This window comes from Halichoerus grypus, chromosome 7, assembly GCF_964656455.1.
Source record: "Halichoerus grypus chromosome 7, mHalGry1.hap1.1, whole genome shotgun sequence".
In the NCBI taxonomy this organism is placed as follows: domain Eukaryota; kingdom Metazoa; phylum Chordata; class Mammalia; order Carnivora; family Phocidae; genus Halichoerus; species Halichoerus grypus.
The window spans coordinates 29,870,882-29,885,711 of record NC_135718.1 but is presented as its reverse complement, the minus strand read 5'-3'; the positions used below and the strand labels follow the sequence as shown (position 1 = coordinate 29,885,711).

The window sequence follows — 14,830 nt, the reverse complement described above, 5'->3', positions numbered from 1 at the left end:
TCTACCTTCCTCTCAGATTGTGGTGCCCGGAATACACACAGAGTACAAACCAACACAGAGGGACATTTAGGTAAAAGTCTTGATAGATGAAAAGGAGTTCACCACGTTGACAAGGTGCATCAAGGTGTCTCCAGGCACAACTTGTTGGGGGTAAATCATGCAGACTCTTACGGACCAACTCCTGTTAATCTTCATGATTTAACGATTATTCTTAGAGTTATAAAAACTCAGAGTTCCAAAGATGCTTAAAAAGGCACACCCCCCCCCATCTTATGATTTAAATCTCCAGGTTATATCATGCCCTGCAAATGACGGAGGTTTTCTCTAGAGAAAACTTTGTGATTTTTGAAGGCAGGCTGTTACATTTTTGACTCCTCTGTTCAAAAGTTCCTCCTTTTCAGTTGAAACCTGCTTCCTTGGACTGTTAATAATTTTTCAGAGTTATTGAGAGTTTCATTTGCTCAGCCATATTCTAGGCATTGTGTGCACATGGGTGTATGCGTGCCAGCAAACATGAGTGCTCCAGAGGGGCAATCAGGGTGGAGGAACGAGGACAAGCAAACTCAGATTTTTGTCTCCCAGGAAATGCCACTCTTGTGGGGGCAGGGGAGGACACACACACTCACACCCCAAGGTTACTAGCCAAACATGGGCTAGATATTGTGGAAGCACAGAGGAAAAGCTAGTTGCTTCCAATCAGAAGAGCAGAGATGGCTTGTCCTTGTGTCTACACAGCAGCCAGAGTTCTCTCTTTAAAAACCAAATAGGATCACGTTACTGTCCTGCTCAAAACCCTCCATGGCTTCCTATAGTGAAGGCTCTAGCGCTGTTTTGGAAGTGAAGCTGAGGTCCTCACCGTGACCTACAGGACCCTGCATGGCCTGGCACCTGGCCACCTCTCCCGACTCACATGAACCCTTGCACTTTTCTCTCTGGTCACTCTGACCGCCTTGCTGTGCCCTGAACCCACCAGGTTCCTGTCTGAGGGCTCTCACCTGTGTGCATTCCCCTAGGCCTCCCTGTGGCTTGCTTCCTCACTTCATCCAATCTCTGTTCCATTGTCAGTTGTGCTGAGAGACTTAAAACCCAGCATCCGCCATGACTTGTCACGTGCTGTCCCTCTACCCTGCCTTAGTTACTGAATAACATTTATTACCGCCTGAAATTATCCTTATGTTTATTTAGTAATTGGCAGTCTCCTAGTGGAATATAAGCTTTAGGAAGACATGGGTTTTATCTGTTCTGTTCCTGTTGCATCCCTAGTGCGACAAACGGGCCTGACATGTAACAGGTACCAAATAAATATTTGTGGAGTGAGTGAACGAGTCGATCTTCTGGATAACTTCTTCTAAAAAACTAGCAGCAGTTGATACTAATAACCAGTGTACTTGATTATAGTTTCCAGAAACAAGTTCAATCTCTTTGAAAATGAGCCCAAATAGTTTCTCATTTGAAATAGTGTGGTGTGTCCTACTTTTCATGATTTCTCAAAGATTTTGACAGTGGTTCTGAGATCTGCAAATTCTTTCAGCTGTCTGGGAGGTTTTCCACGTAGGCCTAGGGACCCAGACAAATCACATGCACAGAGAATTCACATCTAGCATGAGGGTTACATTCTCAAGTCAGCAGAGAAAGCTAAAAGTGACATATCATGGGAAGTTCCCTTGAATATCCTGAGCATTGCAACAAATCACTGATTCTTTAGTTGTGCACCCAAGAAATTGGTTTGTCTGCATTAGGAGCCCTGCAGTATGGAGAATATGGATCTCTGAGCACCCAAATCACTCTTAGCTGGCTAGATGCTTTTCCTATAGGGGGCATTTGGGAGCTGATGCTAGTGAGTGCTGGAACCGGACTGTCTCATTTTGAACCCTGGCTCCATCACTTACTTACTTGCTATATGACTATAGGCAAGTTACTCAACGTATCTATGCATTAGTTTCTTCATCTGTGAAATGGGATAATAACAGCACCTGCCTCATAGGGTTACACTGAGGACAGAGTTTACTCATGTATGTAAGGTCCTTGGACCAGCACCTGGCATATAGTAAGTAGTTCAGTTAATATCAACAATTATTTTATTATCTTCCATCTCATGTTCCAACTGGGACATGGGTTCAGTGACTGCAGAGGCAGGTAGAATGTGCTAGACTCTTTGAATTGTAATTGCTTGCTCATTTTCTCTTGGTCTCTCTGTTTCTCTCTTTCCCCAAATGCCAATAGTTGAATTTGTATATGACCTTGCTGTACATTGCTTAGGGGTTTTCCTTCTTTTGGGATTCTATACATTCTTATATTGATTATCATACGATTCCTAGTTTGAACACCTTCATAAAGACTGGAGAAGGACGTGGAATAGCTTGACCTCCTCACCTCTACTACCCATACATCCCGAATTTTCCACCAGTGGGTGTAGCCTTTTCTTGCTGTTCTCCTCCAAACAGGGCGATTGTGTCCTTTTGGCTCTTTTTAGCTTTTCCTGGAGAACTGGCTCCTTCCCTAGCTTCAGTTTTTTTGGACACTATTCTTACAGATTCATGTTCTTTCCTTTCTTTTAGCACTGAGAAAGTAAAAAAGTCAGGAAGAAAGGCAACACTGCAGAAAATTCACGAAAAATAGTCAGCCAGTTTTTTTTTAATGCAAAGAACAGAAGAGAGAGAGGAGGCCTGAGGAGTTGGCATGAGGAGAAAGAAGCATTTGCTGTTATATACAGCGGAAGCTGCTGTCCTACCCAATGTGATGAATTCCCAGAGGCCAGAGCTGTGGGAGACATGCGAGGCTCCAGGGAGCAGCCCGCCTGGGATGGGAGCTAACTGCGAGGGTGTGTAAGCAAGGTTTGGCCACATCTGGTCAGTTCAGTTATTATAGGTATTTGTTTTCTTTCTAAGCCCTGAGACAGAATTCCTTGCTTTTGATACTGAGACTAGTGAAGGAAGAGCTTAGTAAGTGCTGGACAATATTATTGGTATCATCCTTTGACCCAATCCTTGATCGTTCATTCATTCAACAAATATTTACTGAGCACTTCTGTTCCAGGCACAGTACAAAACATTGAGGATAAAAAGATGAAGCAGAACAGTCTCTTCTCTTAAGTCACTTACATCTAGTGAGAAAGAGAGGCACAAACAGGTAATGCTCACATAGTGGCGTAAGGACAGGGTACCCGGTTGGGTGGCAGTCCCCGGCGGTGATCCCTAAAAGTACCAGGAAAAGGGTGAGCTGCTGAGACAGAGGAGGAGAGGGAGTCAGTGTGGGGTGTGTGTTGATGAGCAGGTTATTGCTGTGGACAGCTGGGGCTCAGTCCCTTTGGGATTTCTCAGAGCTAGTGTAGAGGCTGTCTCAATGTCGTCCCATCAGAGGGTAAGAATCTGGGGTGTTGGCCCCATACCTCCCCCCTTCTGGCATGCCTTGCCCCCTGGTGGAGCGCATGCATGGCTGTTGGCAGTAGAAAGTCATGGGTGTGTAGGAAATGATGGTGCCGAGAGGATAGAGGTGGGCACTGACAGGGTCTATTAGCTGAGCACAGGCCACTACCAGAGCCCCAGAGAGGAGCTCCCAGATCAACCGGATTGGGTCCAAGAAGTCTTCCTGGAAGAAGAGACGGCTGAGCAGTGCCTGAAGGGATACCTCACTCCAGAGCTGTGTGGCAATGGCGCAGGCAGAGTCCCTGAGGTAGGACTACACTAAAGATTTTGGATTGAGAGTTCTGGCTAAGGTTAAAACAATTCCTACTTAGCACCCTACCCATGGGGTTTGGGGTGGTTGAGAGCAGGACAAGAACTGAGATAGCTGACATCCTCACAGTGCTGTCCTCTCCAGAACTGGGGAATGAAATAGAGAAGAGCAAGCAGTGAGCTTGTGTTTGCTTTTTGTAAAGAAAGCCCGAGGACTTTTCTGGGTTTGCCCCAAACCTACCCCTCCTCTCTTTGTAGTTAGGTGCTTCCTCAGAACATCCTTCCTTCCAGAGCTGCCATCCCACGGCCTTGGCCAGCACCCTGATGCTCACTGCACTCCGTCCTTCATCAGCACCACCTCCCAATTAGACCTAGGATGTGGCAATCGGCTGCCCAGAATTGCTCTCCCCACCTTCAGCTTGCCCTGAGCAGAGTTCAGGTTGCACATTTCCCGACACTCAGAGATACCCATTAATATTTAGCATGTTACATTTCCAAAGCACTTTGCTAACACAAATTGATCTTTTCAGCACCCCCTTGTGAGACAGCTCAGTACTGCTAGCCCTGCTGGGGACATCAGGCTTTGGGAGAGTCAGCTACTCAGGCTAGGGCCATGACTGGTGAGTGATGGATCCAGATTAGAACCAAAGGTCGATGACACCAGTTGTCTCAGCCTCCAAACAGAACTCCAGAGTGGCCCCAACACCCCCGCTCTGCCCGGGATGTCTTGGAACAAACCCAGCCTTCTGAAGGTTTAAATGGAATGGGTTTGCCATCCTTAAGAGTGGATTGCTTACAAACCAGCTACTGCTTATGGAGCCCTTATGATGTGCCAAAGGCTTTGTATGTATCATTTAGTTCCCACAACCCCTGTCCACCTTCTGTGATGTCACTACTATTATTATCATTGTATGCATCAAAAAACTGAGGCAAAGAAGGATTAAGGAACTTGCTTAAAGTTGCACAGCTAGTAATTGCTGGAGCTAGGATTTAAAACCAGGCTCTTCTATTTCAGAGCCCTTTAACTATGATGAACCAGCCTGAGGGTGGGTAAGAGGGACCTGGTTAAGCAGAATTACTCTTTGAGAAGTTCGGCTTACTCCCAGGCAATTCATCATATGCTTTGCAAGATTCTCTCTGGAGGTAAAAGAATTGGGGGTGGGAAGCTGTCAGCTACAGTGTTCTCGAGGAATGAGAGTGTAAACTAAAGTTGTTGGTTACTTGATTTCCCCTGGTTTTACCCTTGGATTCCCACTCCCAGCCTAAAAGGACAGAGAAACCAGTTCATCCAATAAATGAATGTGGGACCCATGTGCCATGCATTGTGCTTAATTATGGCACTCACTCTGGTCGGATAGTGACACACTGAAATAATTACAACCAAGGATGATGAGAGCTCACGGGGGGAGGATGCAGAAGTGACTTGTTGGTCTAGAGAAGTTTTGTGGAGGTGATGTGGGTTGGATCCTGATGGAGGCCGAGGAAGGAGAGAATGGGCACTTGAGGCCCAGGGTGCAGCATGGGCAAAGGAAAGGGGAGGTGAATAACATGGATGTTTGGAGAGTAACAGGAAGTTCCGTCTGCCCGGAGTTGGGCTTCTTGACTTAAGTGGGCCAGTTTCGGTCCTGTTGCCCTAGATGGACGACTGGATTATGAATTCTAGGATATCCCTGAGAATATAACTCTTTGTGACATGTCTAGCCAAATTCTTGCTGTTCTGCTGTTGAGTAGAAAAGATGATTTGTTTAACAAATACTCATCAGGTTTGTACTGTAAGTAAGGCACTGTGCTGGGTGCTGTTGACAAGGAATCACAACTTTTTGAGTGATATGGGGCCATGGAAAATAGTTTGGGACTAGGAAGGAAACTGAAGAAGGAACACTGTGCCTCTACCAGTCTCTTAAGGAAAAAAATAATTAGCTTTGATATTTAAAAAATCAATTTGTTCCCTACTCATCTCTGTCCCTTATGAGCACAACCTTGTGTACTGTGCATGCCCCCTCTCCTTGTTTAGCCCAAACCATTCCCATCCATCTTATGATTTAATCCTCATGATTAACCAATGAGGTAGATGGCTTTGGTGGGTCTCCATTTTACAGATGATGAAATTGAGACTTGGTGAATCATCTAAGGTTCTATGTTGTCTAATGGTAGAAATTCTAAGGGAGAGAATTTACTAGACTATGCCTCAGTTATAGCTCTGAGTAGTCAAGTTGTTCTCAGATCAGGATGAGCATTCCATCACCAGGCCCTTCCCTCCAAGCGGGTACTGTGGGGTTGGAGAGTTTAGCCATACAAACCTTGAGGTCAAGGGGCAGATAGAATAGCCCTGGTGAGGGGCGCCTGGGTGGCTCAGTCAGTTACCCGTCTGCCTTTGGCTCAGGTCATGATCCCAGGGTCCTGGGATCGAGCCCCGCATCGGGTTCCCTGCTCCGCGGGAAGCCTGCTTCTCCCTCTCCCACTCCCCCTGCTTGTGTTCCCTCTCTCGCTGTGTCTCTCTCTGTCAAAATAAATAAAATCTAAAAAAAAAAAAAAAAGAGAATAGCCCTGGTGCTGGAGAGCTAATTGTGAAGGGGTGGTGTGTGTGTGTGTGTGTGTGTGTGTGTGTGTGTGTGTGGCAGGACGGCTGGCACAGCTCACAACTGGAAAATAGCATCAGATGCTGTGACCTCACAGCCCAGAGAGGCCACCAAAATGATAATTGCTACCACGCCTTTTGTAAGGTGGCTTCAATCAGAAGGAGAGTTTTCTGCACTCCTAACTTCGGCTCTGGGGGTCTGGAGTCCGTACTGTGTGTCAGAGTTCTCTGCTCTGCTTTTCCTCATGAATTAAATGGGAGCTGACCTTTGATACCCTGCCCTCCTATTGTCCTAAAAAGTCTTATCTTTGCTCCAGTTGATGCCTAGTACCCATACAGTTCTAGATAATACGCAGCATTGACTGACGCTAGTCACAAAAGAAGAATCCGAGGACCCAAAAGCCCAATAAAGTTTGGATCCTTCTGTGCTTATTGGCTGAAAGTCACAAAAGGAGAGAATTTTCAAGTTAGGGGGTAGCAATCAGGGCCCACACCTCCAAGGGGTAGGTTTATTTAGTCCCTCTCTCCCGAGAACATTTCCTCCTCCATCTTCCATACCATATGGGTAATTATGGTTTTATATTGGGAGGATATTGAAACTCTAGGGAGATTGTAAAATGTCCCCCAGCAGAGGTCGTTTTTTTTGTTTTTTGTTTTTGTATTTTTTTACACATGCCTTGTTCAAACTGTCCATTTTGAAGCTAGGCTGGAAATGACCATGCCCTAATGACGGAGCAGATAGGCAATGTGGAATCCCTGAGTCTGAGAACCAGATATCCTACTAGTTATCTGAGGACTGCAAAGGGTCATGCTACTAAAACAAGGGACCTGGCATCAGGAACACTGTCTGAGAGGCAGTGTAAGTTAGTGGTTCAGAGCTCAGACTCCAGCGCCAGATTGCCTTGGTTTAAACCTCAGGTTTGTCACATATTAGCTGCATAGCTTTGGGCCTCAGCTTCCTCCAGCGTTAAGATGATGGTGCTGTTACCCAGAGTGAGATGGGAAAGGAAAGAAGCCTTGGTTCTTTTCGCCGCCACAGTAAAGAATCACAGGACAGCAAAACGAAAGCAAAGCAGAGCAAAGTTTTGTTGAAGTCCACTTCAAGAGAGGAGCGGGCCAATCAAGAGAGACAAAGGCCTGGGAACCTCTGGGGGGTGGGGATGTGGGCTTACATCAATATTTTCTTTTGGGTGGGTCCCAGGGTGGCAACATCTTGAGTGACAGGCCTGGATTCCATAATGATTAGCCAACGACCTTTGTCCTTTCCCAAGATGTATTCAAAATACCTGCAGGGAGTAGGAAACCGCAACATTATTTCTATTCTAGAGACATAGGTCAAATAAGAACAAGTTGGGGGAGGGGGGGCTTCTGCACCAGTGCAAGAAGCACAACAAAATTAACTCTTCCTCTGCTGGGATACTGCACCTGCAAACTGACTGCTAGATGGGTGTAATGGGCTGGTCCCGAGGCGGTTCTTGGCTGGGGCCCTCCATCAGGATGTCTAAGGTCCACCCTCCTGTTGCTCATGCCTAGCTTCCTGCCTAACAGTAGTAACAGATGGCACCTTGTAGGGTTAGTGTGAGCACTGCCTCGGATCGGACAGGTAAAGGGCTTAGCACAGCTCCTGGTACACAGCAAGCTCTTGTTAAGTGTTAAGTGCTATTATTTACTAAAGGGAGGGCCCTTTTGTCTTCTCCCGTGTTTCCTTCTCTTCCTAGGTCCTTGACCCCCTCCCTAGTTTGCATTTCTGAAGCCAGCTGCTCCAGCATTCTCCCTCTTCTGCTCAGGGGGTGCAGAGGGAAAACAGCTTGCCCAGGGTCATGCCTGTTCTCTGTATTGTTTGCAGCATCACCTTAAACCAATACACCAGGGCTCATTTTAATCCAAGAGCTAAGGGCCCTTTAAACCAGCCATTCCTTATTTATTCTGTTTATTAAAAAAAAAAAATCAAGGTCCTCTGGTTTCATGTTCCTTTATTGTATTTTGTAAGGCATCAAGCACATATTGGATACTATGTAAATGTGAAATACTCTAACAATAGTAACTGAGACCAATGAGAAACTCAAGGAAGCAAAGTCACCATTTTGAAGTTAGCCTTTTATTGATGGGCTGAGTGATTTGGGAGAGACAATGTGGCTCCAAGGCTAAAGAGCCCACAGGGATTCAGAGGGCAAAGATTTGAATCTCAGTCACAGCAGCAGCTCCGGTTCTCTTGACCCCAAATTCTCCCCAGGAATACTGGGCTTAATGCCACAAAACCATCTCCCAGGGATGTTAAGCCAGGGAAACCATATGTGGTTGTGCAGACAGTACCCAGCACAGGGGTGCCAGCTGAGGGAATAAGTGGGGGCTGAAATGTAGTCTCTGCTTCGTTCATCAATCTGTGCACCCTGGTGATGGGCTGTGTCCACCTAGAGGAAGGGGCGTTTTTTTTTTTTTTCCCTTTCTAATTTGCACAGAGGTACTATCTGGGCTATTGGAGGCCCTATACGAAGAGATGTGGCATTGATAGAGCACAGGGCTTAGCACGTAGAATGGATAAAATTGTTTAACACACAGTTATTGAACACCTATTATGTGCCAGGCGCTATTCTAGGGGTTGAGTTATATGGAGATGAATATGAACAACCTCTGTCCCTGCGTCCTCTTTGCCTTCACCAGCCCATTGTCCCCTACCTTCAATCTATAGCAAGTCCTGTAGACTCAGTCTGCAAAATACCTGTTAAATCCACCCATTTTGTTTCACGTCCGGCACTTTGTTTCATCATTTCTTACCTTGACTACAGCCACAAATGTGCTCCCACTTCTACTGTGGTCCTCCAAACAAAACCAAGAGTGATCATATCAAAATGTAAATCGGATAACATCATTCCCTTGTTTAAACCTTTTGGTGGCTATAATTTAATCCAGGGTCCTTACTGTGGCCTCAGGGCTATGCACACCTGGTTCTAATTACCTCTTCTTGTCATCTGCATCACTAAACCCACACTGTCTGAATTTGTCAGGGTTCTCCAGAGAAATAGGAACCAATAGGATATCTATCTATCAATTGATCGATTGATCTATCACTCTATCTCTATCTCTGTATCTATCTCCTGTTTGTGTGTGTGTGTGTGTGCGTGTATGAGACTTATACATTTTTTATATTGTGAGGACTTGGTTCATGTGATTGTAGAGACTGAGAAGTCTCACAGTCTTCCCTCTGCAAGCTGGAGACCCAGGAAAGTCAGTGGTGTAATTCTAGTCTGAGTCCGAAGGCCTGAGAACCAGGGGAGCCAATGATGTGAATCCCAGTCCAAGGACAGGAGAAGACCAACAGACCAATGTCTCAGCTCAACAGATAGGCAAGAAGAGAATGAATCTTCCCTTCCCCTGATTTTTGTTTTATTCAGGGATTTAGCAGATGTGATGATGTCCCACCACACTGGAGGGGGGAATAATCTACTTTACTGAGTCCACCAATTCAAATGCTCATCTCTACCAGAAACATCCTTGAAGACACACCCAAAATAATGTTGAATCTAGGCACCCTGTGGCCCAGTCAATTTGACACAATTAATCATCATACCATCCCACCAAAACTGACAATTCTGTCCTTCAAACAGCCTACCTTTCTTTTGTATCCCTTTGGCTGGAACACTTTTCCCCTTGACCATCTCTTTCTCACCCTCTGGTACTCAGTGGAAATGGTCATCTCCTCAGGGAGGCCTTCTTGGACCACCTTGTCAAAGTAGTGTCGTGTTCTCTGTCTTGTACCCTTCATTGCCAGGACACTCTGTCACAAAGCAGCCCAGCTCAATTTGTAGGTATCGAGGTCTTTATTTTCTGTCTTATCTGCTAGATTGCAAACTCCTTCACAGTAGGGACTATGCTTTTTTGTTCTCCACTGTATATCCCTTCAGCATCTTGCTAGTCTCTGGTGCATAGTAATAAATAACAATAAATATTTGCTAAATGAATTTGTTACAAGGAATTCATCTAATAGGGGAGTCATCACCACATAACAATGTAGGATGCATGAGATGATAAAGGCAGTGATGTGCTGGCAAACTGACTCTCCAAAAAACCCCCCAAAGGCCATGATTTGTCATTTGCTTATTTCCATGGTGGCGTAAATACTCCCATCACAGCTGATTTCAAGCTACCAATGGTTTAGAAACTGACTTGCAAAATTCCTTAGTATTTAACAGTTGGCTCTTCAAACCTGGTGTGACCCGGGTCTAGCATTTCACTGGAAGAGAGGTCGGCATGGGTGCAATGAATACCCAGGAAAGAGGCAGTAGTTTTTCTTGGGGGAGCTCAGCAAAGCCTTCCTGGAGGAGGCAACACTTGATCTGTGTTGTGAAGGATGGGTATGTTGGCTCAGGCCCTGTGCTTTTTTTTTTTTTCTGCTTCTATGAGTTTATTTTATTTTTATTTTTTTAAATTTTTTATTGTTATGTTAATCACCATACATTACATCATTAGTTTTTGATGTAGTGTTCCATGATTCATTGTTTGTGCATAACACCCAGTGCTCCATGTAGAACATGCCCTCTTTAATACCCATCACCAGGCCAACCCATCCCCCCACCTCCCTCCCCTCTAGAACCCTCAGTTTGTTTTTCAGAGTCCTGTGCTTCTAAACTGGCTAATGTAGCCCTGCTCCCAGTAGCCCACATTCAACTTCCCCTCTGCTTGCCTGGGAGTTATCAGCTGACTCAGCACAATCCTCAGAAAATCCTTCCATGTGCTGGTGTTCTATTGGGTTTGTTTTTAGTCCAACAGAGGAGAATTAGACAGGATAGAAACTAGTAAAGGGTGAAGGGGAAGGGTTTTCAGAATAGAGGAACAGCTTTTGCAAAGGTGAGAGTGCAAGTGCAATCCAGGAGTCTAGTAAGTCTAGATGTATGTGGGAGGGAGTGGGAGGAGATTAGCTCCTGAACAGGTTTAGTTTGACAGACCCAGGAACATATGCTGATTCCCACCCTGGGCTGGAGGCGGTGGCAGAGGGGAAGGGAAAGGGATTGGTTGCTTTTCCTGCATAATTCTTATCAGAGCTGGTAATTGCGGGCTTTGTTTATTATTGTTGGTTTTGTTTTTTGGTATGTAATCATTTGATTAATATCTGTCTCTTTCAAGAGAATGTAAACTCCATGAGGGCAGGGATCATCTCGTTCACTAGTCTTTTCTCAGTGCCCAGCACAATGCCTAGTGTACAGTAGGCAATAAAAAAAAAAACCTTGTTTAATGAGTCAATCACCTGGGGAACCTTTAAAATTTGCCTATGCCCACCTACCCTAAAATAAGTCTCCCTTCTCTGAACCTCCTAACCACAATATGGGATGGGGATGGTGGGGGAGTAGTGGGTCTGGCATTCTTGTTTTGTAAAAGCTGCCTAAGGGATTCACCTCCACACCTCTCCCCAAATCCAATCGAGTGAATTCTTTAAAGGATATTACCAAAAGTATGACATGATTAAATCTGCCATTTGCACAAATGGCCCAGATGGCAGTAGGGAGGACTACACAGAGGTGCTGAGATGCTGAGACCTGTAAGGAAGCCAATGCAAGAAATGATGCAGGTCTGAGTTAAATCACTGGCAGCGGGTGTGAAGAGAGAACAGATCTAAGAGATGCTTGGGAAATAGACTCTGTAAGATTCGGTGACCATTTGGGCATGGGTGGAAGAGGAAGTGAGAGAAGGAGGAATCTAGGTTGGAGGTTGGAGTGACTATTAGTGAATGGGGGGTAGAGGGTTGTTCCCTTGTCAAATTGCTACATTTGAGATGCCTGTGGGACATGGATGAGGAGGGGTCCTCTATGAAGTTGGGAATACAAATGTGGCGCTCAGCCTTCCCCCCCCCCCCAACCTTCATTCCATTGCCAAGAACTCTGGAGAACACTAATATTTAAGAGATGGGTTAAAAAAAGAAATCTTGAAGGAGACTGAGGATGGCCTGAGAAGAAGGAAAATGCAGGTAGTAACATAGAAAGTAAGTGATAAAGAATGTCCAACAGCCTCAAATGGTGCCTAGAGGTTAAGTTAGAAGACCTGAAAATTCCTTCCGTGAGTCTGGCAATGAGGATAATGATTGGCAACAAGGGCATTTTCTGGGGGGCAGAACCTGCAGGGCAGAGCACGCAGCAAGAAGCGGAGACGAGTTAGATTGCCTTTTTAAAAAAACTTGGCTGTGAAAGGAAAAGGAGGGATGGTGTGACCGAGCGAGAAGAGAGGCGGTCTGAGCTGAGAAGAAGCGGGGAGAGTGGGCAGACATGAGCGCAAACGTCTTCCCGTCCCCGCAGTTTTTGCCAATCCTCCCCCCACGTGACCGGGAAGTAGCCCGCGCAGCACCGGCCTGGAGGGACTACAGTCCCCAGAAGGCCCCGCGGCGCGAAAGGGGGTGGAGTTGAGGCCTGGCGCGCGCCCCAGCGGCGCGAGCGGAAGAGTAAGAGCTTCGAGGAGGCGGCGGAAGCAGAGAGCGACGGCGCCCCCGGTAACTAGCGATCCCGCGTCCTTGTCCCTCCCTCCCTCCACACCCCTAGCCGGGCTGGTCGCTCCCACTTCTCCCCACTCTGGACAAGACTTCCTTTCCCCTTTTGTTTGTTACCGGTATTTCTTTTCCCTCACGTGATGCGAGGGGCGGGTCTCCGCCTCGGGCGGAGGTTACTGGGAGGCTGCCGCCCTTCGACCTTGCGGGCCCTGGGTTGCGGGGTTCTTCCGAGGCCCTTTTGCTGTCTTAGGGGCTGCGTGCCCGCTTTGGGCCCTCTTCCCAAGTACTCTCTGTGGAGAGGACATTTCTTCCCCGGGTTTCAACAGGTACTGAGCGGGTCCGTGGAGGGAACCCCCCCCTCGGGGGTATGGGGCTGTAGGCCACCGAGAAGACCCCGGGGCGGCTGGCGGTTTCCGGGCTGCGAGCCTTTCGAGTGAGTCCGCTCGGCTGGCCGGGGGCCCCGGGCTATGGGCTGTGGGTTGGGAGTGAGCTGTCCCTACGGGAGGATGTACTTCCTGGTTTTCTTGGGCGGCCCTCGGAAAACCCCAAGTCCGATTATTAAAAGTTTTCTTTATCAATAAAGCCGCCTCTCAGAGTTGAGAAAGGGAAGAAGCATAGGATTTGTAGTCTAATGTCCTAGGAGTCTCAGGTCTGCCACTTGCTGGGCTTGTGATCTTTTGTAGCCCGTTTACTGCAGCCTCGGTTTCTGTATCTGAAAAATGGGGATAATAGTCTTTGGCCTGCCTGCCTTTCAGTGTTGGGGAGTTCAACAGATGTGATATATGTGAGAAAGCATGTATCAGATACAACCTCACTATCCTTCTGTCTTGAGTGTAGGTCAGTTGTAGTTTAAAACCGCATTTCTGTCTTTATGAACTCGATTATAAATATGACCACGGTCTTTGTGAAAATCAAATGAGTTAATAAATAGGTGGAAGTGTCTTAGGAAAGGAGTACAAGCCATACAAACATTCTTAAGCCATGTTCCTGTTGAAGAGGTGACATGAAGGCTCTAGCACCTGTGGAGTCAGTTTTAAACTTCATCTGGATTTTAAGGTCCCCCAGAATTTGGACACTTCCCTTCCCCTAACATACCCACCTGTCTACCCCTTTTGCTCTGTTACAACCTTCCTTCATTACACAAGTACAAGTATCTCAGCACTTAATGTTCCTCAGTTGTGGTGCTAACCTAATGCCTGTCTCCAGCAGGTCTTGTGTTTTTTCCCCCTTTTCAGATACAGCTGGTGCTAAATCTAGCTCTAACACAATCCCACTAACCTTGTGTGCATACTAGCTGAAATATTGGGTTTACCTTCACCTATCCTAGGTATATGTGCTAGAACTCTGTTTCCTCATAGTTAGAATTCAGAATATAAATAGCCCCCATCCTAGTCTTCTGGCAATTAAGATCTGAGACTCTAAGCAGGTGGCTTTTTGTCTTATTTCCCCCTTATTGAGAATGGGATTTTACAATCAATTTTTTACGGGTTTGAAGGTGTAGTAATTAGGTAATCCTGTATTTATACTGAAATCATTGGTTGAAAAATGCTTAAATGCGGTTCAAAAAACAGGATGGCGGTATAGTGAATTAGTTGAATGTACAAAATTGAACAAATTGTGTTCAACTTCTGGTTCTGTGACTTCTGCTTTGACTTTTGGCAGATTAGTTGACCTCTCTAAGCCTGTTTACTAGTCTCTAAAATAGATATAATAACATTTACCTTACAAGGTGTCTATAAGGATTAAATGAGATTGAGTATAAGGAGTTTAGTAGTTCCTGGAGTAAGTGCTCGTTATTTTACTGCTATTGGAATTGTTGACTATGATGATGATCAAAAATGATAATTTTAGATTATGTATTTCTTGAGATTCTTTTTTTTTCCCTGTAAAATGAGGTAGCTATCTTAAACCCAAAAATACTGTAAATAGAAGTACTCAGATTGCAGGGTGTTTTTTAGCAATTGAACTTTATATAAAGATTATATTATGTCATTTTTTGCTTTTAGAGGTTTCCAGATGCCGTTGTGAAAAGGTTGTTGTCAGGATGTGCTTTGGACTGGTGTTTTACTTGTAACCTGTAGTAAGAATGTGGTTTTCTGTCTGCAC

At 45.8% G+C, this 14,830-nt stretch overlaps 1 protein-coding gene across 5 annotated transcripts in view; it reads left to right on the top strand.

Moving 5' to 3' along the window:
* Positions 1–12,609: 12,609 nt before the first annotated feature.
* Positions 12,610–14,830, top strand: part of R3HCC1L (R3H domain and coiled-coil containing 1 like) — an 85,284-nt gene continuing 83,063 nt past the window's right edge. Inside the window, exons 1-2 of one of the 5 annotated variants that reach the window (XM_078077271.1) lie at positions 12,708–12,727; positions 13,051–13,157. The gene's annotated coding sequence lies outside the window, so the exon portion shown is untranslated. Of the gene's footprint in view, positions 12,728–12,808; positions 13,158–14,830 lie in introns of those variants that run through there. The other 4 variants (XM_036080661.2, XM_078077272.1, XM_078077270.1 and 1 more) reach the window with 4 other exon arrangements.